Here is a 25,114-nt window from a genome sequence, read left to right on the forward strand (position 1 = left end):
CTGTGAAGCAAATGCATGATCAGGAATAATGGCTTGTCTATTAGCTCTACTTTGCTCTTCCTGCAAAAGCAAAGTAACTAGCTGATCAAAAGAATAGTGGTCTGGATTACCCATGGCCACTAATCGAAGGGTTGTAGCAAACCCTTGATATGTATCTGGCAGTCCATTCAATGTGGTACTGACAAGCTGTGAATTTGGCACCACCTCATCAATGTTGGCAAGTTGTTCCATGAGGTCCTTGACCTTTGTCAGGTTTGCATCCATAGAGTCACCTTCATTCATGCTGACTTCCTGTAATTGCCTTCTCAAATATGCAACACGTGCCTCATTGCGAATCTGATAGAGAGAAGCCAATTTATCCCAAGCATCCTTTGCTGTCCTGCAAGACCGGATGTGTGGAATAATGATTCTTTTGCATGATAAAGCAATACATGAATGTGCATTTGCATCTCTTGCATCCCATCTTGTCTGTTCCTGAGTTGGAAGAGTAGTAGCAGGAGTGCTAGAAGATGAGGCATCAGGAGGAGTACCCCCTGCAGAGGGACCAGCAGTAGAGGCAACCACTGCAACATTGGCTGGCCTGAGATCAACCCCAGAAACAATATTCCACAAATGCTTTGCAACAAGAATATGTTTCATGAGATAAGACCACATCGGATAGTTGGTGCCATCCAACTTATCATCTTCACGAAGAACACCAAATAGATCCTGATTGTTCCCATCCATAGCAAATGTGATACCCTGAAAGAGACCTGAAAACCCAAAAGCCTCAAGGCTATCACTGCAAAAAGCTGGCTGTCCAAAAATGACAGCAAATATCTGCAAATTCCCAACCCAAATCAAAGGGCAAATGTATATCTGACCCAAATGTGATTGTGGCAGGCAATGTTCACTGCAAAGACAGCAAATCTGGCAAAAGCCCCAAATTTATTGAGGGCAAATAGGCCAAAAAGAGGGCAAATGCAGAAAAGCCCCAAATTTTGCTGAAAGTTTTGCAAATATGAGTTACTGTCCCAAATACCGGTTGAAATTGAGCTCCCAACACAAAAGCCCCAAATTTTGTTGACATGAGTGATGACGTGGCACAATGTGACAGTCCTGAACCTGAAATTAACTGAAAACTTCAATTTTTGGAAGGATTTCAGTTGTCAACCTTGTCAAAAGTAATGTATTGACAGGTTGAAGGTCCAGATGTCAAAAGCCCTAAGTTTTTCTGTTGGAATTTAGGGTTTGACAGTAAAAACTGTCAAAAAAACAATAAAAATACTGCAAGAAATTTAACACGTGCTAAATGCTATACCAAATCCTGGAGTAAACAGAACTGTATGGATGCCAGTACGGAGGCTGTACGATGCTTATACGGAAGCAGTACGATGTACGGAACATGTGCTGAGCACAGTGCAGAGGAAGTACGATGTATGGACCAGGTATGACGAAAGTACGATGTATGGATCAGGTACGACGCACTGCGTAGGTGCAGTGTACGTCACGATGTACGTCCTGTGTGCAGGCTGTGTGTATGGGGCATCCGTACAGTCGTACGGACTGTATGGATGAAGAAGTAGATGCAAATCCGGAGGCAAGATACAAGTCCAATGAGTCTATACGGCGAACAAGCTGAAGCAGTGACGACCAGCAAAGGAGCAGACTCCCAATGAGCAATGGAGGACTCGGGAGGCTGAGGAGAGCTGGAAGACAAGTGTAGACCCCCGCTCTGATACCACTGTAGGATCGATTGAGAGAGAGAGAGTGCAGGTAGCAAAGCGTCGCACAAGTCTTAGCCGTCACGTCAAACTTGGATAATGGGAAAAAAGAGTACAAGGTACAAGTACCTAGACCTAGGATTAAGTGTCCTAGGTGTCACATAGGACTAAGTGTCCTATGTGGCCTAAAAGGCACTAACACTACAAGTGCCTATATTTATGCCTACAAGGCACATACCATGGCCTATAGGGCATCACTAGAACCACCAGGAGATGGCCTACAGTACCGAATTCAATGATTTCTGCAAGAAGCATGGGATCAAGGGGCAACTTACTACAGCCCGCATATCTCAGCAGAACGGAGTTGCTGAGCGGAAGCATAGGATCGTCACAGAGACAGTGTCAACCATGCTGCAAGGGAGAAGTCTCTTGAAAGCTTACCGTGAACATTGCCGTTCACATCCTCAACAGAACCAAGACCAAGGCTGTTGACAATATGACTCCATACGAAGCTTACTATGGTAAGAAACCTACGATATCTCATCTGAGGATTTTCGGTTCTAATGTGTTTGTTCATGTGCATAAGGACAAAAGAACGAAGCTTGATTCCAAAAGCAAAAGATGTATCATGTATCTTTACTGGGTATAGTGAAGAATCCAAGGCTTACCACCGTCGACCCGGTGAAGAAGTAGATCCTTATTAGCAGGGACGTGATCTTTGAAGAGACAGAGCCCTAGACTGAAGAGGATTAGGAACTTCCGGCACTACTCCAACCCAAGGTGACCATCAAAGAGGTGGAGAAGACTGAAACACCCAAGGAAGAGGAGCATCAGGATGAACCAGTACCAGCTCCGCAGATACCTCCTGCAGAGAAGAAGCTACCTCAGTTGTATTTAAAGACTTTAGAAGACTCATGGGTCACAGACATTCCCGAGAGCAGTTCCGGAGTGTGGAGGTTTCAACGTAATGTGAAGACTCCCTCCTTGAACAATGTGATGGTGGCTCAGCTCGTTGAGCCCAGATCCTTCAAGGAGGTGAAGGATATTCTAGAATGGTGGGATGCTACGAAGGTAGAAATGGATGTCATTCTGAAGAACCACACTTGGGATTTGGTGGACAAGCCTCCCAAGTGGAAGGTGATTTGTACCAAATGGGTGTATAAGCTGAAAAGTCTGATGGGAGCTTAGACAAGTACAAAGCAAGATTGGTGGTGAAAGGTTACACACAATCAAAGGGACTTGAATTTTTGCCGAGACCTTTGCTGCCATAGCCAGGATGGTGACGATAGGGACTGTGGTTTCGTTTGGCTGCCCATCATGGATGGCCTATCTTTCAGCTGCACGTGTGAAGTTAGCATGCTTGAATAGAACCCTAAAGGAGGAGGTATATGTGGATCAGCCACCAGGCTTTCAGGTTCTAGGGTCTACATCCAAGGTATGCAAGCTAAAGAAGGCATTGTATGGGCTGAATCAGGCCCCGAGGGCATGGTACCAGCAAATAGACGAGTTCTTTTTGAAGATCGGGCTACAATTGAGTCCATTTGATACCTCTACCTCTTTTCTGAGGGGGGTTGGAACTTATTCTGTACGTGGATGACCTTATCCTTATAGGAGATCACTCAGAAAAATTTTCAAGTCAAAAAACTACTCATGGAGGGATCTCAGATGATAGACTTGGGAATTCTTCATTATTTTCTTGGGATTGAAGTGAAGCAGGAGAAGAGCAGCATATTCATCTCTCAGGAGAAGCAATGCAGGGAGTTACTCAAGCGGTTTTAGATGGAAAACTGCAAAGTTGCAATAACTCCCATGGAGGTTGGTTTGAAGCTGAGCATCCATGATACATCTCAGACAATTGAATGAATCTCAATATTGACGGATGGTGGGTAGTCTACTTTATCTCACCAACACCAGGCCAGGCATTTCGTTTGTAGTAGGCCTGCTCTGTCAATTCTCCGCCAAACCCAAGAAGACCCATTGGGAGCCAAGCACGAGGGTGCTGAGGTATTTGAAGGGTACATGCACCTCCGATATTACCTACAATACAGGTGTCAAGTTGGCCGGATTCTGTGATAGTGATTGGGCAGGTGATGGTGACACCAGGCGTTCAACTACAAGGTACTGTTTCATACTTGCATTAGGGGCGATTTCATGGCTAAGCAAGAAACAACCCTTTCTTGCCCTTTCATCGATAGAGGCAGAGTACAGGCTGCTTGCCAAGCAGCATGCACAACGTTGTGTCTCACAAAGGCCTGGCAGCAGCAGCCTATTAGCCTAGTACATGGGCCTTAACATAGGTGAGGCAGGTCAGCCCAAGGTCAGCCAGGAGAACCGACTAGCAGTCATTTTTTTGGGGCGCCACACAGGTCGGTGCAAACAGCATAACCAACTAGATAGTCAGTCAGTTTAAGGGGTCCTTGGCCTCCTATATAAACCCCTCCCTCCACACCATTTTCCAGTGCCTTGCAGAATCCTCTACCACAGGCTGTGCCATACACTAGTTGAGAGGCCAGTTTTGGCAGAGAGTTCCAGAGATTGTTTATCCCAACATCTGCTGGATGTTTTGTAGAGCTCATCTTGAGGGAGTTTCCCACTGTTTGGTGGATGTATATATCTGAGTTCTCTCTCATCTCTATGCTGTCTATTGTGAGTGAGGTTTTTGCATCATTGTGATCATCTGTTAGTGTTTATACTTGGAGCTGAAGGATCAGTGAAGTGTGAGTGATTCTATCCTCCTATTTCCAACACCAACAACATTACCACCACCGTAGTGGCGGGTGTAGTGGTAGCAGGTGCCTATGTGGACGTTTCACCCCAAAACTTGCAATGATGTTCCACAAATTCTTGGCCACCAACACACGATGCATCATATAGGACCACATGGGATAATTGGTGCTACCAAGCTTGCTTTCAGCAGCAAGCATGCCAAAAAGGGCATTGTTTGCCATTGCAGAGAAGTTGCAAATGCAAAGGAAATGAAGAAAGCTGACTGAATCAAATGACAGCACTAAGGCAAGTGCAATTGTCTGATCCTGACGACACAAGGTCAATAGCTTGCACAACTTGTATAACTGAAATAAACTGCAAATGAAACCCGAGGCACAAGGGCAAAAGTGCCAAAAGAGGGCAAGGCAGGCCCAACTTATTTACAGGAGATTTGCACAACAATAGTAACAAATGCAAAAGTCCACTGCAAGCAAAGGTGACTGCATAGCTCCTCCCAGCAAGCTTCAAATTGCATAAAAGCATGGCTGAACGGCTCCAACCAGTCTGAACACCTTGTAGGCCTAGTTATAGGCAGTTAGGGCACTTGGTACAGTTAGGCCGTGTACCAGTTAGTATAGCTAGCACCACTAGGACATCGCATCCTAGGGTTTCATCATATAGGGGTACTTTGTACTCATTTCAGCATTGCAGAAATTCATTACAGCAGCTCGTTTTTGTCTCCATTGCTTCATTTCTTGAGCTTCTACATTTCTTCATTGCTCCTACATTGCTTGCACTAGTCTACAGTGTTATCAGGGACCTTTCCCCTCAGCCATTGGAAGCCTGTTCTACTGCTGGTCAGTTCCCTCCTTGGCAGTCCTCTTGGCTTGCTTGAGAAGTGTCTTGCTGTCTTGGACGGTGTAGGATTTGAAGTGCTAAGCACATACTCTTCCTGTAATTCCATTTTCCAGCCTTCTTTTGGTACCCTTCATTGCCATTTGCTGTTCATTTCACCTCTCCATCAAGGGTGACTACCTGTGCTCGAGTTTGGAGCCATTTTCTTGCTGTAATTTTGGTCTACACATCGCTTTGGTAGAATGAGGCAGGGCTGAGGCAAGATAGAGATGGAGGCTAAAATTGGATTAGGGTTAGGGCTGGGGTGACATGGCAGCTATGGAAGGTGGCTCTGATATCATGTTAGAAACATGGTGAAGAGAGAGAGAGAGAAGGTTAGGGGGTGAGGAAATGATGTTCAAATAAAGACATGAAGAAGGATTTCATTCATTCATCAAGTATATCAAGATAAATAAAGTACAAGCCTTATATAGGCTACTCACTCACACACTAGCACCTAGTGCATATGGATAAGTCCCATAATGACACGTGGCACTCACACAAGACTCACACATAGACTAGTACTAGATCACCTAGTACTACACACCAACACACTCTTTGACTATGATATCTCCAACAAGAAAAACACAGGACTGAGTGTTTCTCCGTGGACGTAGCCCACATTGGGTGAACCATGTATATCGGTGTCTCACTGTCTCTTCCATTCCGTGTGCTTTCTGTATTGTGTATTTTACTTCCGCTTCTTGCATTGTTGCTCCATTATTGCATTATTGTGTTTTGAGCCTCATGAGAGGTTCCGATCTACTAATGTCAGTGCATTGTATGCAAAGGAGTGTTTTAGATTGGATGTTTTGTAGATATGGGTTTCTCATTTGCAGGGCGGAGTGTCATCCCCTTCACATGTTGTGGAAACCTTTTCTATGTTAGTGTTTTTTACCATACTATTGCTAACACCAAGAGACATGATATTCTCATGCAAGAGAGGGGCCGCTATCAACGGTTAATAGACCTATAGAGGGAAGAACGGAAAGGTCCTATAGATCCTTGGATTCAAGAGCGCCTTGCTACGATAAGTCTCGTATGAAAATTTTGCTAGATCAGAGAGTAGAGTATGCATGAGAATCTAGAACGGATTTAGATGGGAGAAAGAGTCGATAAACGTTGTTTCTCTACTTTTCGCCTGACCCATGGTAGAGAGAGTGTATGTTAGCTTGTTGACTCCGATGGGGCTTTGTGTACATATCCTGATGCCGATATGTGCACAGAGCCCCATCAGAGTCAACAAGCTAAGATACACTCTCTTTTAGTAGATTCTGACTCACCTACCAGAGATGATGTCAAGCGTAGGGTTTGGCAGAGTACTCCAATTTTGGTGAAACCACATATGACAAATTTACTTTATCTCCCTTTCACCGATCCAAAACTCAAGACTGCTCGTCTTGCCCCTTACAAGGGTAGATGCTCGGGATTAGATGGGCTGACAGCTTCCTTTTTTATTGTTTTTTGGGACATGATTGGGGACTATGTGACCTTATCCCTGCTGGGCATTTGGGACTCTGTTACTATGCTCTATTCACTTACAAAGGGTCTCAGCCATCTTATCCCAAAGGGAGGTTGCAAAAATTTCATCTCCCAATGGAGACCCATCACTTTGTTGGAACCTTTTACAAGATTTTGGCCAAAGCTATTAGTTTATGTTTGTACCCCATTCTTCTAGATCTTGTTCACAATATGCAAATGTGCTCTGTGCATGGCAAAATCATTTTTTATAATATTCTCTCTTTTTGGGAAGCTTCAAATTGGGCTATACAAAGTGGCCCGCCACTTGTCATTCTCCTCTTGGATTTTGAAAAGGCATAGGACAGAGTAGGTTGGACTTTTTTGGAAGGTACCATTAGATGATTTGGATTTTTAGATGCATGGACTACAGAGGTTTTTTCCTTATACAGATCAAGCCCCTGCTAGGTTCTTATTACAGGAGAAAGGAGAGAGATTTCAGATTCCTAGATCAGTTCACTAGGGATGCCCTCTTGCCCCCTTCTTGTACTTATTTGTGGCGGAAGCAATGAGAAGATATTTGAGACCCCATGGAGACATTGTTGGGTTGAGACTTCCCCTCAGACAAGGTGAGGAACTCTTGGAGAGCGAGCTATATGATGGACCCATACTAAGGGATGATTTTCGTTTCAATTGGATTAGAGGGGTGTATCTCTCACATACTTGGGCTACCAGGGCACCTCTCCTTCGTAGCATTTTGACTGAGTATTGGAGAATATAAGGAGGAAGCTTCTTTTTGTTGAGATTAATACATCAAGGTGTCGAGAGGGGTGTACATCTACATCAACTTGATTGGTTGGTGAGATCCTGGATAGGATTTGGATTGGATAATGCAAAATTGGATGCCTATAAGATTGGTGGTACCTTGTGGATCTAATGTGGATCATAAGTAGCCTTGTATTGTGAGGCTGATAGCTAATGCAGACACTTTGTGATTTGGTGGCTTCGATCTTGTGGTTCTCCATTGTGCCTCATCCCATGTTGTGGCTTTAGTTCTCTCCTCTTTCATCACTTTGTTATGACGTGGTATCAGATCTATGGCTCTTCCCTCATTCCATTGAACTTGCCATATCATTAGCCCTACCTTGCTCCTAAGTGGTCATCTTGGTTTATGCTACTCTTCTGAGTCATGGAATCAAAGAGCTGAAATACCTTATTCTAAGGGATTTTATATTCAGCCACTACAACATATATCTTGAAGAAGGCTTTTTTGGAGGCTGCTGTTTAGTCTCGTGGGTTCTAGGGGAAGATTACTCTCTTCTATCCTAAGAGCTCCTTGTTCTTTCAGTCAAGTGTTGTCATAGCTTCAATCTTTTGATTAACCAGAGAACTCATGCTATTCGTCTCCGGTTTTTGAAGACAAGGAGACCTGTTGTCCAATTGCTACTTAATGCTAGGCTTCATACTTTGTTTTGAAGTGCTACTTATTGCTGTCCAAGTGCTTCATACTTTGTTTCTGCTGTCCAAGTGCTACTTATTACTAGGCTTCATACTTTGTTTTGAAGCCACTTATCACTAGAAGATTTAACGGATGTCTGTTGCAATCGTTTATTCCTAGAGGTTCTCTTGGCTAAGGGACGTTTTTGTCCTCTATCCTTAAACTGTGTAGAGATGTCACGTGGTTTATATGTTGCTTGTTTGTCATCACTTGTCCATAGAAGCAAGTAGCACCATAGCTAAAATTTTTTCAATAGCTACTATCGGCTTAACAAGAGACTTTATATTCCTGCACAATGGCAATTTTCTGATGCAAGAGTTGTCTGATTAGGGCCTTCTTCCCTTGTATCTCCCATAATGATGCCTTTCTTTCAGTTCTTCACGTAAGTGGTTGAGAAGCTTCTCTTTGTTCAGCAATCATCTCTCACGCGTTCTCAAAGATCAATCTTGGAGCATCTTTTCTACTACTCTCTATATTGAAACCTTGGCTACTGGTCACTTCTCTATAGTTATTGTCTCTATTTCTCTAGGTGGGAGTCGTGTTTGTGTCTCTATATCTCTTCCCGTGGAGATTGTCTCCAGTCGTGGGATTCTTATTTGTTGATTGCCGCGACGCTCATTGACTCATTCACAAGGTTCTCTATTGGGTTGTCAACCAAAACTTTGACCTCATTTTTTGAGACTTGTTATGACTTGTCATCAATGGCAAAGGAAACTGCATCCATTGAGAAATTAAATGGGGAAGGGGTTTGTTCTTAGCAAACACAAGTCAAGTACTTGCTTATGTTCAAAGGCTTGTGGATGTATGTAAAAGGGAGAAGACTCCAGATTCTAGCAAAGATGTTGACGTCGAGCGACCTTAACCAATCATTATGCTCACTATTGACAAAGGGCTTCTTCACCATATCAACGAGCTTAAAACGACCAAATTAAAGTGGGGCAAAAACCTCCTACTCCAAGATACTCCTTGTGAGAGCAATGCAATAACAGACGGTCCACATGTGTCACCCAATTGGCTCCCTGCGTTATTTTTCTCCTTGCCTCACCTAAGTGGCTCCCTAAGTTATTTTTCTCGGTGCCTCAAGGCGTAGGCACACTTAGGTTGGGCACAGCTCTATATGGAGCACCTACTGGATAGAGGGTACTTTCTAGGCCGCTTCCCCAAGTGGGATATAACAGGGTTTGGGAAGGCATGGTTCTAGGCATTGTATCCTCCATAGATTCATTTTGCTCATTCATTTTGTGCTACTGATTCTAGTGGCCGATAGCCACTTGGCATCCTTGGTCCAAATTTATCACTAAAGGAGGGTCCTCCCTCATAGAAGTGTACATGTGGTCTCTTAGTACTCACTGGTATGGTGGGAATTGGTGCACTCCGCATATCCTCTATTATGTTTCGTTGGGGTGGGCCCTACGGCTCCTTTGGCACTCTATTCTGCCTGGCAAATAGATTTACAATCTCTTGTAGGCTTGGCATCCCAAACCTCCCCATCATATTGGAAAAGGTCTCTTGAATCTAAGATGTGGTGGTAGAAGGATTGGTGGAAGGAGGTCAAACTAAGCTAGAGCTAAAGAGAAGCTCATGGAATCTTTTAAGCTAGAAATATTAGCTTGGGATGGTCCATGTATTGAATGTGAGCTCGGTGCTGAGTTTTGTAATTGGATGGACGCTAAACTTGGTAATTTGGTTAGACAAGATGTTGGAGGCACTATCTTTCGGTTTAGGTTCAGTTGCAATCACCCTTCCAGACCTTAGGTGCATGTAGGTGGATAAGTCAAGTCAACCACTATCAATTGACAGTCAACAAGCTAATTCAGCGTGCTCTCAATTAGCTCTAATTTAGTGTGCTGAATTAGAAGGAGCACTTATGCACTGAGATGCTAATTACGTGTGCGCTGAGTTAAACAATTTAGAGTAATGACATTTTAGCAATGTCAGGGTTCCAGCTGATGGTCTCAAGTGCTTATGTCTTGTTGTGTGATTTCCTTGATGTCAGCAGTTCTCAAAGGTTCTCAAGTTCATAATCTTTCTTTAGTTCAACCAATTAAAAATTTGCCCCTTTTTAGCATTTGTTGAATTCAAGCTCAGTGGTTTTGGGGTGGATTTGAACAATGTATTGCTGACTCACCACTGATGGTCAAAGATGTAAAGTTCAGTTCAAATTTAGTCCCTTTTATGATGACCAGCTAATTAAGTGTGTGATGAATTAGCCTTAATTCGTGTGCACTAAAATGCTAACTCAGCCTGCAGTACATTGTTAATTTATTGTGCATTAAATTAAGAGTTGACTCCTATTTTGGATGGGAACAAGAAAAAATAGGACATGCACATTTATTAGGCTAGCTGTCAGTCCTTGTCAGTTATCAAGGTGTCAAGCTTTGTTAAAATGTTAGAGCTAATTCAGCATGCCCTAAGTGAATTCAGTATGCATTGAAATATCAACGTGACCTTCCTAGACTATGTTGTCAATGGAAATTCCAGGATTCTCTAATGTTTTTAATTTCTATGTAGGGTTTGTTATCCTAGGGAGTACTTCACTACCTATTCTACCTATTGCAATAAGAAACAACAAAAAAAGAACTATACAAGCAAAATGGGGTATTTTTCAAAAAGAGGTCTATTTTGTCATTCCCAAGACCTTGAAACTCTCCCACAATCATCATTTTGCTGCTTTTTCCTTAGGATTTGATAGCGTAAAAGGCTTAGCAATGATCTCAACTACTTTTTCCTTTGTTTGGACAACTAGAAACCTCAAACACATTTCCCAATGAACTTGAAATAGCTTCCACTCTGTCTCCCATTCCACTTTCCATTTTTTTAGTTCACACCTTTCTTAAGCACCAAAACCAACCACTTTTCACTAAGCTACTAAGTTTTGGGCAATGGGAAGTAATGAGAGAAGCACGTGCAAGAAAAAGCATACCTCTAACTGTTGGATATAGCATTCAACTAGAAATCTCTACATGAAATGACAGACAAGGGGCCAAAGACAAGCTACAAAAGACTTCATATTCCAAGATAATGCTACTTACCCCTACTGGGTTTGTTGTAGCTTACAAGATAATATGCTAAGCCACAAAGGCTTATTGAAAAGACTTTGCTATGGGTGACAAACACCCTGAATCTCTGTCACAAAGACTTTCTACAAAAGAGACTGACTCACACACACAGAGACGACGACCTAGGAGCTGGAGAGAACCTCCATCTCATGCTCGCTAGCAGCAACGTACCAATCGGAGTCCACCACGAGTCGCCTCCAGCCTGCTGAATCGCCAATGCCAAGAGTCATCACAACCGACTCTCATGGGAGAGGCAAGATCTCGCGAGCCGACCGGGGAAGAGAACTTCTCATGGTGACCAAAACTCACCTCAAAAGAACTATGTAGAACATTGCATGCAAGACTGCCACATGGCTCGTCTATTTCAACCCCTCCATCAACCTTAGAGTTGATTAGCTCCTCATAAGGATGACCTAACAAACTTCCTACAAGCCCTCCCTCGGCAGAAATGAGGAGAAGCATAAAACCATAATACTAAATCTACAAATTCTCACAAAGAGCAATCATGTGCTCACAACAAGAGCGTCTCAGGGATAATGCTCATAGAGAACTAGTAGCTCACAAAGAGCTAAAAATGTAGGACTGTTCACAAAGAACACGATACCCGACTGCTCACGAAGAGCATGCGTTCATCAGAAGGCCCAATCTTGATCTTTGAGAAGATTATCTTCAACTAGCATAGTTGCTTCCTCCTTGCTATCTGTCTTTACTTTTCTCCACCTTTAGAATCTCATCACGTTTTTTTGCATAGCAGAACTTGTCTATGTGACCATCTTTTCCACAGTGAAAGCATTTTCGAGTGTCATGAGCAATTTTCTTCTTCTTGTCGATGGCCGAATAAACTCTTGAATCATAGATAGATGAAGAAGGAGCCAAAGACAAGCTACAAAAGATAATAGAGCCCTCTTGGCCCCTCAAGGGTGCAGTCTTGGTATGTCTCTTGGTCGTAGCTCTGCGTCTAACCAGGGCCACTGTGACTCCTGTTGGTTGGGCTCCGACCCTAAACAAGGAGGGGATGTCCCCAAGTATGATCTGTGTGTCAACCCTCTGTCTGAGCTGTTGGGTCACAAGCTCCGGGTCACGGTCATGTTGAGCTCTCGTCTCGTGGGGGTCTATGTGATCTGGCTGAAAGAACCCCGTGATAGAGCTTTGAGAGTTATCAGTCGAGGAAGAAGTCTGCTCCTGTCTTCGTGCTCGGAGTATCCTCTTGCGGGCTCCTTTTTGTTGTTTCTTCTTCTTGTCGATGGCCGAATAAACTCTTGAATCATAGATAGATGAACAAGGAGCCAAAGACAAGCTACGAATAAACTCTTGAATCGGGTTTGTTGTAGCTTACAAGATAATATGCTAAGCTACAAAGGCTCATTGAAAAGACTCTCTATGGGTGACAAATACCCGGAATCTCTATCACAAAGACTCTCTATTAAAGAGACTGACTCACACACATAGAGACGACGACCTAGGGGCTGGAGAGAACCGCCATCTCATGCTCGGCAGCAACAACGTACCAGGGAAGAGAACTTCTCATGGTGATAAAAGCTCACCTCAAAAGAACTACGTAGAACATTGCATGCAAGACTGCCACATGGCTTGTCTATTTCGACCCCTCCATCACCCTTAGAGTTGTTTAGCTCCTCATAAGGATGACCTCACAAACTTCCTACACTAACTCCTTGGCAACGGTGCAAAAAATGTACAGTCTCTAGACAGTGACTCACGTGCTGTGGTGATCTTGGAAGAATGCCAAAGGAGCCTCCTACTCCAAGCTACTCTTTTTGAGAGAAATACAAGCACGAGCGGTCTACCTATGCCACCCAAGTGGATCTCAAAGTTATTGTAATGGTGAATTCACAAAAGAAAGAAGGGGGAGAAGGAATGGGAGAAAGAAAGAAAGAAAGAAAGAAAGTTTATTAAAGTCTTCGGAAGACCGATGGGTCTATGGGACTGTGAAAAACGTGATACAATGAGCTGTGGTAGTGGAGCTACTAAATGAGCATCCACACCAATGCAGAATGCAAAAAATGCAAAATGGTAAGTACCAAGTCCTAAGTACAACATAGTACAACATAGTCATGTCGATAGTCGACTATATATCAATCTCAACATCATCATCAACATCATCATAATCATCATCATCATCATCAGCAGCAGCAGGACATCAAGATGGTTGAGGGAGTGGAGGCATGAGGTCAACAATAGAGCCCTCTCGGCCCCTCAAGGGTGCAGTCTTGGTATGTCTCTTGGTCGTAGCTCTGTGTCTAACCAGGGCCACTGTGACCCCTGTTGGTCGGGATCTGATCCTAAACAAGGAGGGAATGTCCCCAAGTATGATCTGTGTGTCAACTTTCTGTTTGAGCTGTTGGGTCACAAGCTCCGGGTCACGGTCATGTCGAGCTCTCATCTCGTGGGGGTCTATGTGATCTGGCTGAAAGAATCCCGTGATAGAGCTCTGAGAGGTATCAGTCGAGGAAGAAGTCTGCTCATGTCTTCGTGCTCGGAGTATCCTCTTGTGGTGTGTAAGCACCTCATGAATGAAACCAACCAAACACCGCTGGTCTAGGTAGGAGAAGAAACGGGCCAAAACCCCATAATTATCTCTGAAGAGGGAGTAGAATCTCATAGTAAACAAGACTCTTAAAGATGAAATGCTCCTCTGTCTCAACCTCTTGCATGTCACACAGTGTACATATGCGCCTCTCCCTGGGTAACCGCTATGCTTTGCCGCTCTCGATACGAAGTCTGTGTGAAGAGACCCAGAACTGCCCAAGAGAGATCCTCAGCGAGTGGGGTAGGTCAATCTGTGTGTACCCTGGTGGATCAATGAAACCCTCCGCTGTGATATGTAAGAAGTGATCTCTGTAGAAGCCCAGCTTCACTGGAAGATCACTTGGGCCCAACCAAGTCCAGAATGTGTGTAGCTGTAGTAGATCCTCACGGATAACCTGGTTGACCTCGTGTGATAGGATGGAGCATCCATGTTGTACTGGAATGGAGGTAGTCTATCCATGTGGAGCCCTAGTCTCTCAAACCATCTCTCTGTGCGTGCATACCAGCACCGCTCCCCCGAGGACAGTGCTAGCCATGGCATCCTGCTGTTGGGGTAAAGGCACATTGCCACCCTTTTAAATGTTACGACCCCTATGACTGTCTTAAGACAGTCATAGGGTGAATACCTAATCCTAATAAAACCTTTGAGTTTGTGGTGTGGCTCAAGGCATTCTTACACACCCACACTCCTTGTGTCTCTGTCTCCTAACGTTCCACCCCCTCTCTTTCCCTCACAAGTGGTATCAGAGCCACCCTCTCCCTCTCACTCCAGTCTACCCCTCCCTCTCCCCTCGGGCCTCGTGCCCTCTGTCAGCAGGGCGCAGTAGGTGCGCGAGCAAGGCGCAGCAGCAAGCAAGCAGGGCGCAGCAGGTGCGCGACCAGCCGCGCGCAGCAGGTGCACGAGCACCCATAGCTGCAGCAGCAGCTAGCTGCTGCTAGCTGCTACTAGCAACTGGTGGCCGCAGCCAGCGGCTGCAGCCGACCAGCCAGTCGCGACTGCGACCAGCCGCGACAGGCAGCCGGCCGTTCAGCTGTTAGCTGCCGGGTCGTGTGACCAGCAGCAGCCGGCTGCACACAGGCAGCCGACCTCCATCAGCGGACGCGTGCACGTACAGGTACAGCCGTACCGGCTGTACCCTCAGCCAAGGGAATTTCGACATTTTTTTGGGGGATCCGTGCCCTCGCAGGTACAGGAGGTACAGCTCCACAGGCACAAACAGATTTGTTTGGGGAAGAAGGAAAAAGTGAGAGCACTCTGCTCTTTTGCGTGGTACTTGCAAGTACACGCAGGTACAGAAGTACAACGAGGTTTTTTCTTGATGCATTCCCGGAATTTTTCAGTTCTAAAACTGTGTGTTTGAGGTACAGCAAGTACACTCGTGTCCCTCGTGCTTGAGGTGACTAGTGCCACAGTGTGTGGTGGTTGCACAGTTATTTTTCGGGAAGGTCAGATGCCTTAATTTGCAGAGGGCTTTTATGCTTTTGCTAAGTGCAAATCTCAGTTTTCGGGTGACAATTTCATAGGGCTTTTGCCTGACAGTGAATGCAGTGTATGCCTTGGGGCAGTGTGGAGCCAGGGTGCCCACATTGGTCTCGTTTTCCGCAGTGTATCAGTGACATTTCTTTGCAGGTCATATTTTGTGTACGGCACTTAGAAAATCTCAGTTGAGCCACGCTTGGCCAGGGCGCATCGAGTTTACTCGGTCCCTAACTGTCCATCGTTGACAGTGCTCAAAAGATTTTCTTTTTCGGTGTTTGTACGTTGGGATCTGTGTTGCTACTGTGCACACAGGCAGTTTATGCATTACATTGTCAAATGAAAGTGCCAGGAGAGTGCTGAATTTTGTATGCTACCTCATTGTCGAGGGTGTTTTTTTTTTTTCACTTGGTACAGGTGTCAAATCAACGAGCTTTTGCCCAGATTTTGCTTGTAAGCACTTGAGTTACTGTTTGAGAACTTCAGATGCCTTTTATCCCCTTGGCAGAAGGGTGATTGCTTGGGATTTGTCCCATACTTTGTTGCAGGTTTGTGACAGGCTGAGGTGTTTGGATCTCTTTTTTCAGTGGACAAAACAGTGTATGCCAAGTGGTTTATGCATATAAAATCAGTGCAATACCTCATCTGAGGTGGGAGAAGTGTCCAGGACAGCAGTGTTTTGTGCTTCGTCAGATGATGATGCACTGATAAAACACTTGTGGAACAGCTGCAGCATTCTGTAGTTACTGTTTTATGCCTATTTGAGCACGGTACAGTGTGTCAGAAGGTACAGTGACTGGAAGGAAAATTTTCTGTTTTGCTGCAGGATTTTTGACAGTAAAAAACAGCACTATTGTGAGTGCTCCTGGCTCTTGATAGAGCAGGTTTTCTGAGAAATCAGAATTTTATTTAGTCATTTTTTGACTTACAGGGAGTCAGGCACTTTCCTTATCTGATATGGCATCAGGGGGAAGTGAATCCTCAATACTGAACATAAAGAAATTGGAAGGGGCACACAATTATGCATTATGGGCAGAAGAGTGTTTGAATGTACTTCTGCTAAAGAAGATTTCTAAGCCCATAAGGGTGAAGGGTGTCAAGCCATCTGGGATGGCAGATGATGAGTGGGAGGAGCTTGATTTGTCCGCAAGGGCGGCTATCATGCTTACTCTCACTGATTCTTTTGTGTTCAATGTTCAGGCAGAAAAGACCTCTTATGGCCTATGGCAGAGGCTAGAAGAGTTGTATGCCCAAAAGAGTTCAGCCAGTAAGGTTTATTGGTTGAAGAAGCTTGTCGACCTTCGCATGAAGGAAGGTACAGCTATGACCTCACACTTGAGTGAGTTCAATGCCATCTTTACACAGCTTATCGCACACAGGGATTGAACCTTGATGAGGAGTTCAAGGCTACTTTCTTGTTGTGTACACTCCCTGAGAGTTGGGACACTTTCAAGACCACCCTGTCAAATTCAAATGTCACTCTTATGTATGCTGATGTGGAGAGCTCTCTCCTTATGGAGGAGATGAGCAGGAAGAACAATATGGGCAGCAAGTCTTCCAATGCTTTGCAGGTGCAGGAAAGAGGTAGGACTCAGCAGAAGGGGAGATCTGCTGGCAAGTCCAAATCCCGCAGTCATTCCCGTGGCAAAAAGGATATTGAATGCTTTTACTGTGGCAAGAAGGGACACGTGAAGTCTAAGTGCTTCAAGTTTATACGGGATCAGAAAGCCAAGAAGGCTGAGGCAAAGGATGCAGGCAGTGGAAGCAAAGGCAAAGGCAAGGCCAAGGGAGATGACACTGCGAGGTATAAGGCCAGATTGGTTGCCAAGGGATTTAAGCAGGAGAAGGGCATTGACTTTGATGAAATTTTTTCCCCTGTAGTCAAGATGACTACTTTGAGAGCAGTGTTAGCTCTTGTTGCTCATGAGGACATGGATTTATGTCAGATGGATGTGAAGACTGCTTTTCTTCACGGAGATCTCCATGATGAGATCTACATGAGTCAGCCAGAGGGATATGCTGTTAAAGGGAAAGAGCAGCTTGTGTGGAAGCTCAAGAGGAGCTTGTATGGACTCAAGCAGGCGCCAAGGGAATGGTACAAGAAGTTTGATGCCTTCATGCAGTCCCAAGGGTATCATAGGTGTGAGACCGATCACTGCTTGTACACGAAACGGGCAAAGGATGGCAGTTTGATGCTACTCATTCTATATGTGGATGACCTGCTGATTGCCAGCAAATCTCAGCAGGAGATTAGTGCTTTGAAGAAGCAACTGCATAAGTCTTTTGACATGAAAGACTTGGGTGATGCAAACCATATTCTTGGTATGCGGATTATTCGTGACAGGTTCAAGGGACTTTTGTTTCTGTCACAGAAGGAGTACATTGACAAAGTACTGCAGAGGTTTAAAATGGAAGGGGGGAAGTCTATTAGTACCCCGTTGCCTCCACATTTAAAACTCAGCAGTAAGGACAGCCCCAGATCAGATGATGGTAAGGCTGAGATGGCCAAGGTTCCGTATGCATCTGCAGTTGGTTCTTTGATGTATGCCATGGTTGCCACTCGTCCGGATATTGCTTTTGCGGTGGGAGTCATCAGCAGGTATATGGCAAATCCAGGCAAGCGGCACTGGGAAGCAGTGAAAGGCGTCTTGAGGTATCTCAAGGGTACCAAAGACTTGTGCATATGCTATGGTAGGCAGGATGCATTGGTGCATGGTTTTACAGATTCAGACTATGCAGGGAATGCAGATAACCGGAAGTCTACTACCGGTTATATTTTCACATTTGCAGGAGGTGCTATATCATGGGTGTCTCGGTTGCAGAAATGCATTGCACTGTCAACCACTGAAGCTGAATATGTTGCAGCCACTGAGGCTTGCAAGGAAGCAATATGGCTTACTCGGCTGGTGGGAGATTTGGGCATTACAGGAGATATGCCAGTCTTGCATTGTGATAGTCAGAGTGCTATCATGTTGGCAAAGAATCCGGTCTTTCATCAGAAGACCAAGCACATAGATGTGAAATACCATTTCATCAGGGAGGTACTGGAAGACAAGCGGCTTGAGCTTGTGAAGGTGCATACTGATGATAATCCTGCAGATTTGCTCACTAAGAGCTTGCCTACAGAGCGGTTTGCACATTGTTGCCGCATCATGGGATTAGGTTGAGACCATTCTTATTTTATGGTCTGTATACAGTGACTGTATATTGCTGTAATTTTTATTCTTTTCTCCCCTTTAGGCACATTGGCCTTTAGGTGGGAGGTTGTTGGGGTAAAGGCACATTGCTACCCTTTAAAATGTTACGACCCCTATGACTGTCTTAAGACAGTCATAGGGTGAATACCTAATCCTAATAAAACCTTTGAGTTTGTGGTGTGGCTCAAGGCATTCTTACACATCCACACTCCTTGTGTCTCTGTCTCCTAACGTTCCACCCCCTCTCTTTCCCTCACACCTGCTACGCCCAGAGGTGTAATCCCCATACTCCCTGACTTGGTACAGATACGTGATGACCTGAAATGTAGCATCTAGTTGGAATGGGGGTGACCCAAACTCCGCCTAAATGATCTGTTGAGGAACGGATGGCTTACCACGGATCATCTGTGATAACATGAGAACTTGTAGCCGCTCCACGCTAACCCACTTTGTATCCAACAAGTTTGGCCCCCAGCATGGACTGCCATACATACATACATACATACATACATCCCTGTTGGGCGGACCAAGGATAGAGGAAGAGAGGGAGTTGAGGAGAGCTAAGAGACAAGAGAAAGGGAAGGGGGATGAGTGGAATTCTCTAAGGTAAGAGCGTGAAAGAAATCAAGACACAAATTATGAAGAAAAGAGGAGCTTGTATTCCATCAAACTTGCAAACAAAAGTTGAAGACCAAATTCAAACTTTGGGCCTTTTATACATAGAACCTTTTGAAGGGAGGGCAAATCCTATGCTTCCCGTCTCTTCCTACCCTCGTATTCTATTGTTCCTAGTTTATACAATCCTCTTGGGCAGAGATGGCCCCAACACAATTGTTAACAAATTCCTAAGCGCATAGGTACATGGCACATGGTCACATGATTACATCGGAAGGCACAAAATGCGGTGGTGTCAACCGAGACAGTGAACAATAGAGCATTTTCTAGAAGATAAAGAGGGTGAGAGAAAAATAGAAAAAAACTAGCTACAATTAGATGACTGAGTATTGAGAATCTCATACTCGAGCCCACTCAAAACCTCAACCTGGAAACAATGATGGTGCATCGAATAGACAAATTTAGCCAAGTGATGATACCTTCTCAATATAACAAATCAAGACTTTGTTAATATGGAGGTGTGTTTAAATGAGTTGCACAACTTGAGAAGTGTACCCCGACTATCTTCCAACACCAATTCCCTCTGGTCCTCGATGAAGCCAAACTATGCCAAGCAAGGGAAAGCCGGGCTGAACTAGCAAATCATAGTTAGGTTCATCTATGCAATTGACATCATGGTGGTCCCTAAGAAAAAAGGAAGCTCTAAATGTTTAATGACTGCCACAAGGTCAATGCTTAAACTAGATCGGACCCCTTCCTGTTCTCCTTCACAAACAACATATTGGAATAGGTAGTCAGGTATGAACTATACTCATTCATGGGTGGCTATAGTGGATACAATTAGATATCTTTCATTGCAAAAGTCCAACAAAATACCACATTCACCATTGATTTGGGAGCTTACACATACAAAGTCATGCCATTTGGCTTGCAAAATGTGCCATTTCTTTTCAAAGATTTATGGTAGATATGGCTATTTCTTGCTATTTATCTAGATGAATTTTGTGTATGTTTTAATGAAGATAGCAACCTCTCGTCTTAGTGAAGTTTTCCAAAAATTCCATGAGGTATGGATTTCCCTCGATCCAACTAAATGTTGATTTTATGTGAAATTTGGTATTTTTCTCGATCATGGAGAGAGAGAGAGAGAGAGAGAGAGAGAGAGAGAGCGAAAAGGATTACAAAATCTAACAACCCATGTCAAGGATAAAAAAGCTCAAATGGGAACTACATGGGGAGGGGAGGGGACATTGGCAAAGCTAGAGTGGCAGTTAAATTTGTTGGTGGAAAGTGACTCACCACTATTGTGATTGTTCATGGAGGAGGATGTTATGTGATGACACGGACTTCAAAGTTCATTGGTGAAATGGGTGCAGTAGAATTAGGTTTAAGTTCATGGAGGTTGTAGTAGAGGGCATCGTAAGGTGTCGCGAGCAAGGAGGAGATGGTGTCAACATCATGGTTACTGAAGCACTAGCTCTGGAAGGTGGACTCAAGGAAGGTCTCTAGCAATGTGAGGTATGGGAGTGTGCATGCTGTGTGGTGGTGGTGGTAGTGGTGCTATGAAGGCAGAAAAATGTCAATTAGGGAATGAACAATGAGTGATTAGCTTTATCATTACAAACCTAGATTAAGCACTTTGCCCAAGTTATTTCTCCTTTGTTTGAGCCCACAAAAAAGGAGGTCAGATTCCATTGGGATGAATATCACACCACAACCTTTAGTGCTAAAAAGAATGAGCAATAGCAACACTCATCCTTTGGCAATGAAAGTGGGATGTAACTTTCCACAGCTTGATTATGCAATTGGCATAATCATCTTGGTTATGCAAGTGGCATCATCTTGGCTCAGCCAAATGGGTGTCTTGATTACCATAATATTTTGCGAGTCAAATGATGACTCTACAAGTGCATAATTATAGCACCATGGAGTGAGAAGCACTATGATTGATGACGATAATCTAAGGACATCTTCTGCATTGGATGATTCTTTTATAAGATCTCAACTTTGAACCATACACAGTCCTAGAAAGACCCATGTTGTGGGGTAGATTCCCTGTTTGGGCTATTTCCGTCGATGGAATTTTTTTTGTTCATCGAATTCGGGATTCCAGAATCGAAGTACCTAAAGAGAATTAAGGAGTCTCCACCAAGCTACCCGCAATCCATCTATTCATAGTAGATGTTCTCAAGTCCCATTCTAGAGTTTGGGTATGATGAGCTACTACAATACTTATCCATAGGTCCATTTCCTAAAGCCATGCCCCAACAACCACAACATGAATTAGCATTGAAATCCTTTAGTCTAATTGGAGGATAGGTCTATAAAGAAGGCATAGATGGAGTACTCCATAGATCGGTGGTGCCCCATTAGCGAGTGGTTGTATTGGAAGAGGCGCATTGAAGTTTTTTTGGTAGTCACTTTGGCACCAAGCGAATGGCAAAGAGATCCTACAAGCCAGGCTAGGGTCGAGTACATTGTTTTGAGATGCTTGATAATTTAGCACCAAATGTACTATTGCCAAAAGGCAAGAAGGCCTTTGCCTCAAATGATATGTTGCTACGACCAAAGCTGCCTAGGGAGGCATTCTAGAGATTGAGCCTCGACTTTGTGTGACCCTTCAAGTAATTGGCACAATTTAATCAAATCAAATGCATCATTGTGGCTCATAACGAGACCGTACGGTGGGCGTACCATGGATGGTTCACATGAATTATCTCATGTGTGAGCCCTCTCGTCTCCCGTCTCGGTGCCTCTTGCCTTATGTGAATTTCCTCCAAGTGATTACCAAGGTAACCTTGCCAAATGCATTAAGGCATGGGGAAATGCCACGTGGCACTCCCCCCCTTCATTTGCCCCATGCCCCCTCTAGTGGGGCCTTTTTAAGGCCAAACCAATGGCCAACTTTTGGATCCTAAGGTTCTTTGCCCGTTTGTTGGTCCAAACCACAAAATTCACCCCCAAGGCACAATGGCTAGGGGTTCTAGCACATCAAGCAATTGGCTCTAGCAACGTCAAGAGATTTGGTCGTTCTGCCAACCGGTGCATGGTGACCATTTGTTACTTGGATGGAACATAGTCACGTGTGATAGGGTGGCACCGACTTGTTTGTGGTCTCTACAAAATGCTAATATGTGAAGGACTCAGTCCTTTTGTCCGTCCTCTTTGGGGCTTGCCCATGAGAGTCAACTTGTGACATCTTCTGTTCCAGGCTTGCTCAACTGGTAGTATGCGGGATATGAGCACCTACTCCTGTGGCAGTTTCTAGGGTCATTAGTCGAGTTTGGTTGTTATATTGTAATCTGTAAAAATGCTGGTAAGCATGAGCAGAAAGTCCATCTGTTATGTCAAGCTCAAGTCACATAAAATAATGATATGTTGATATCATTTTGGTGTCACCTCAACTTATGATATTGTCTTTGAGGGAGCCGAGTAATTATGTAGTGCTTTTTCAGATTGAAATAACGTGATTCCAATGTCAGTTAAGGGCTCAAAGCCGACAATTGGTATAGAGTAAGTTGATTGGGAGTCCTGTGCTTTCTTGAGGAAGATTAGATCAGTCACAGTTCAGTGTGAAAGCTCGTTGTCAACATTTCATGCAGATTAGATCGTGATTAGAAATATGCAGTCAAGTCTTTTGAGGCTGTCTTTTCTCTCTTGTGGCAGTGTTTTTTATGCATGCAGCTGTGTTCTCTCCTGGTGTCTCACATTATTTGTGGGAAACAAGGATGTTTGCAGCTGCAGGTGCTCGGTTCGGTTCTTTGTTCCAGTTTGGAGGGGTGACAGTTTTTTTCATAGCACAGTTGTTTGTGAATCTCCACATTTGTGGTGACTTTGTTTTGGCATCTTTTTATTGACTCCACTTTGATTGAGGTCATAAGATAGAGCATGCAAACTTGTCGTCTGTGTACCAGCAATCTGTGATATGAGAATGAGCAGTCTTGCAATGAGGATTACTGGTCAGAGGATTGGCAGAATGAGTCATGGACGATCTCTTGCTCCCTGGACGTGCAAGAAATCTAGAAGCAACAATCTGAAGGAAAGAAGGCATGCACTGGATGTTCTTGCCGAGGCATGTGCACTATCTTTAGAAGATACTTGTGTTGAAGATTTGGAATTTTGAGCTTGTACTGTTGGAGATGGTCTTGCTGATTATGCCTTGTGTGGGTAATATTTTTTGTTGCTACCATGCCCCGTGTGAGTGGTGAACTGTTGTTTTGTCTCATTTAGTATGTTTTTGTTGGCTCAGTGCAGTTCTGAGCAGGCAGATTGTTTTCCGTCTGTTTGTTTTCATGCTTCTTCTCCCCATTTCGGTTCAAGGGGGGATTCTTGGAATTGACCCTCATGGGGGTTTGCATCCTTTTGCTAGAGTGTTACCTCATTGGCTAGTCGAGGTGGAGCTCATAGTTGATTGCCCCATGCAATGAAGAGGCGTGTGATTGGCTCCAGCAATGTTGAGAGATTTTGTTGGTCAGCCAACCCATGCATGGTGACCATTTGTCACTTGGATGGAGCATAGTCACACGTGATACGATGGCACTGACTTGTTTGTGGTCTCTACAAAATGCTAAGATGTGAGGAACTCGGTCCTTTTGTCCATCCTCTCTGGATTTTTTCGTGAGAGTATCAACCCATGACGTCTTCTGTTCCAAGCTTTCTTGACTGGTGCTAGTATGCGGAATATGAGCAGCTGCTCCTGTGTCAGTTTCTAGGGTCGTTAGTCAAGTCTGGTCGTCATATTGTAATCATCAAAAAGGTTGGAAGCATGAGCAAAAAGTCATCTATTATGTTTGTTATAAAATGACGGTATGTTGATATCATTTTGGCGTCACCTCAACTTATGATATTGTCTTTTAGAGAGCTGAGTAATTCTGTAGTGCTTTTGTGGGTTGAAATAACGTGTGATTCCAATGTCAGTGAAGGGCTCAAAGCCAGTGGACTGGGTGATGCCCTTCTTCTCAAACTTCCCAAAATGGCTTAGAGGATATGAAAGGGGCCAAATCTTGGCACCCATCTTTCAAATTGCATCCTCCAAACAATGGTGCCTCTAATTCCGATATCCTTTGGAAGCTTTTTTGGATGCTCTTATTTCAAACTTGGTGTTTCCACTGAATATACAAATGAGATTGGGAGATTCTCTCCCTATCGTCTCATGTATTTTTGTAATTTGATTCTTCTTTTGGGTCCCCTTGTTGCCTCTACAAATATTGGTGGACTGGCTCTAAACATGTCCATTGTGGCTTGTGTTGGATTCTATCTTTGCTCTTGTGATAGTTGTGAGGATCTGCTTCTTGATTCTTCCCAAAACTTGCTAAAAATTCACTAGATATTGGAATCGTTGCCGTAGTCTCTTAGTTTCCTTCTCTCTCTTTATTCGGCATTGTCTCTGGGGTAAACTGCTCAGCCTGGTCATTTTCTTAAGTCCAAGTCTCTTCTTTGGCCACCGTCCAAAGTCTTCTTGCTTGAGATAAAATCTAGGTTATCCACTCTTGTCTTTTTTATAGGTATCTTTGCCAGCATTACATCTTTGCATCCATTGTTTGCAGCATTCATTGCAAGTTGGTTTGCACTACTCCCACCACTAGATTTTCTAGGGCAACCATTTCCTTCCCTAGCAGGGTTACCAAAATGTTAATGCCAAATCATGGTTGTACTTACTGGCATTGTATCCACACTCTACACACATGCATTGATCTATTGACAAGAAGAATCAAACTCCTAGGACTTTAAATACACGACGCTTTGACATTCCGAGTGGGTATTACCCGCTTGCATTTACAATCATTCGCACCTACCCATCTTGAGGATAGGTTCCATTACAATGAATCTTATCAACCCTGACACTTCTAACTATGGATCTTATGCGTGCTAGCCTCCTTTGACATCCGCCAAATCTTATGACACTTGCCACCATCATTGTCTTGCTCTTGTCTTCCAATGCAATGGCTATCTCGGGTTCA

The 25,114-nt window shown here is 44.1% G+C and overlaps 1 protein-coding gene across 2 annotated transcripts in view; it reads left to right on the plus strand.

Moving 5' to 3' along the window:
* LOC147890510 (pentatricopeptide repeat-containing protein CRR2, chloroplastic-like) overlaps positions 1-23,745 on the plus strand; it is a 36,086-nt gene extending 12,341 nt beyond the window's left edge. Inside the window, exon 4 of one of the 2 annotated variants that reach the window (XM_087390676.1) lies at positions 22,882-23,745. The gene's annotated coding sequence lies outside the window, so the exon portion shown is untranslated. The remainder of the gene's footprint in view (positions 1-22,881) is intronic. The other variant, XM_087390678.1, reaches the window with a different exon arrangement.
* The last annotated feature ends 1,369 nt before the right edge of the window (positions 23,746-25,114 follow it).

Source organism: Dipteris shenzhenensis, chromosome 19 (genome assembly GCF_047967505.1).
Source record: "Dipteris shenzhenensis isolate YYH24624 ecotype China chromosome 19, Dip_SZ_1.0, whole genome shotgun sequence".
Taxonomy (NCBI): Eukaryota; Viridiplantae; Streptophyta; class Polypodiopsida; order Gleicheniales; family Dipteridaceae; genus Dipteris; species Dipteris shenzhenensis.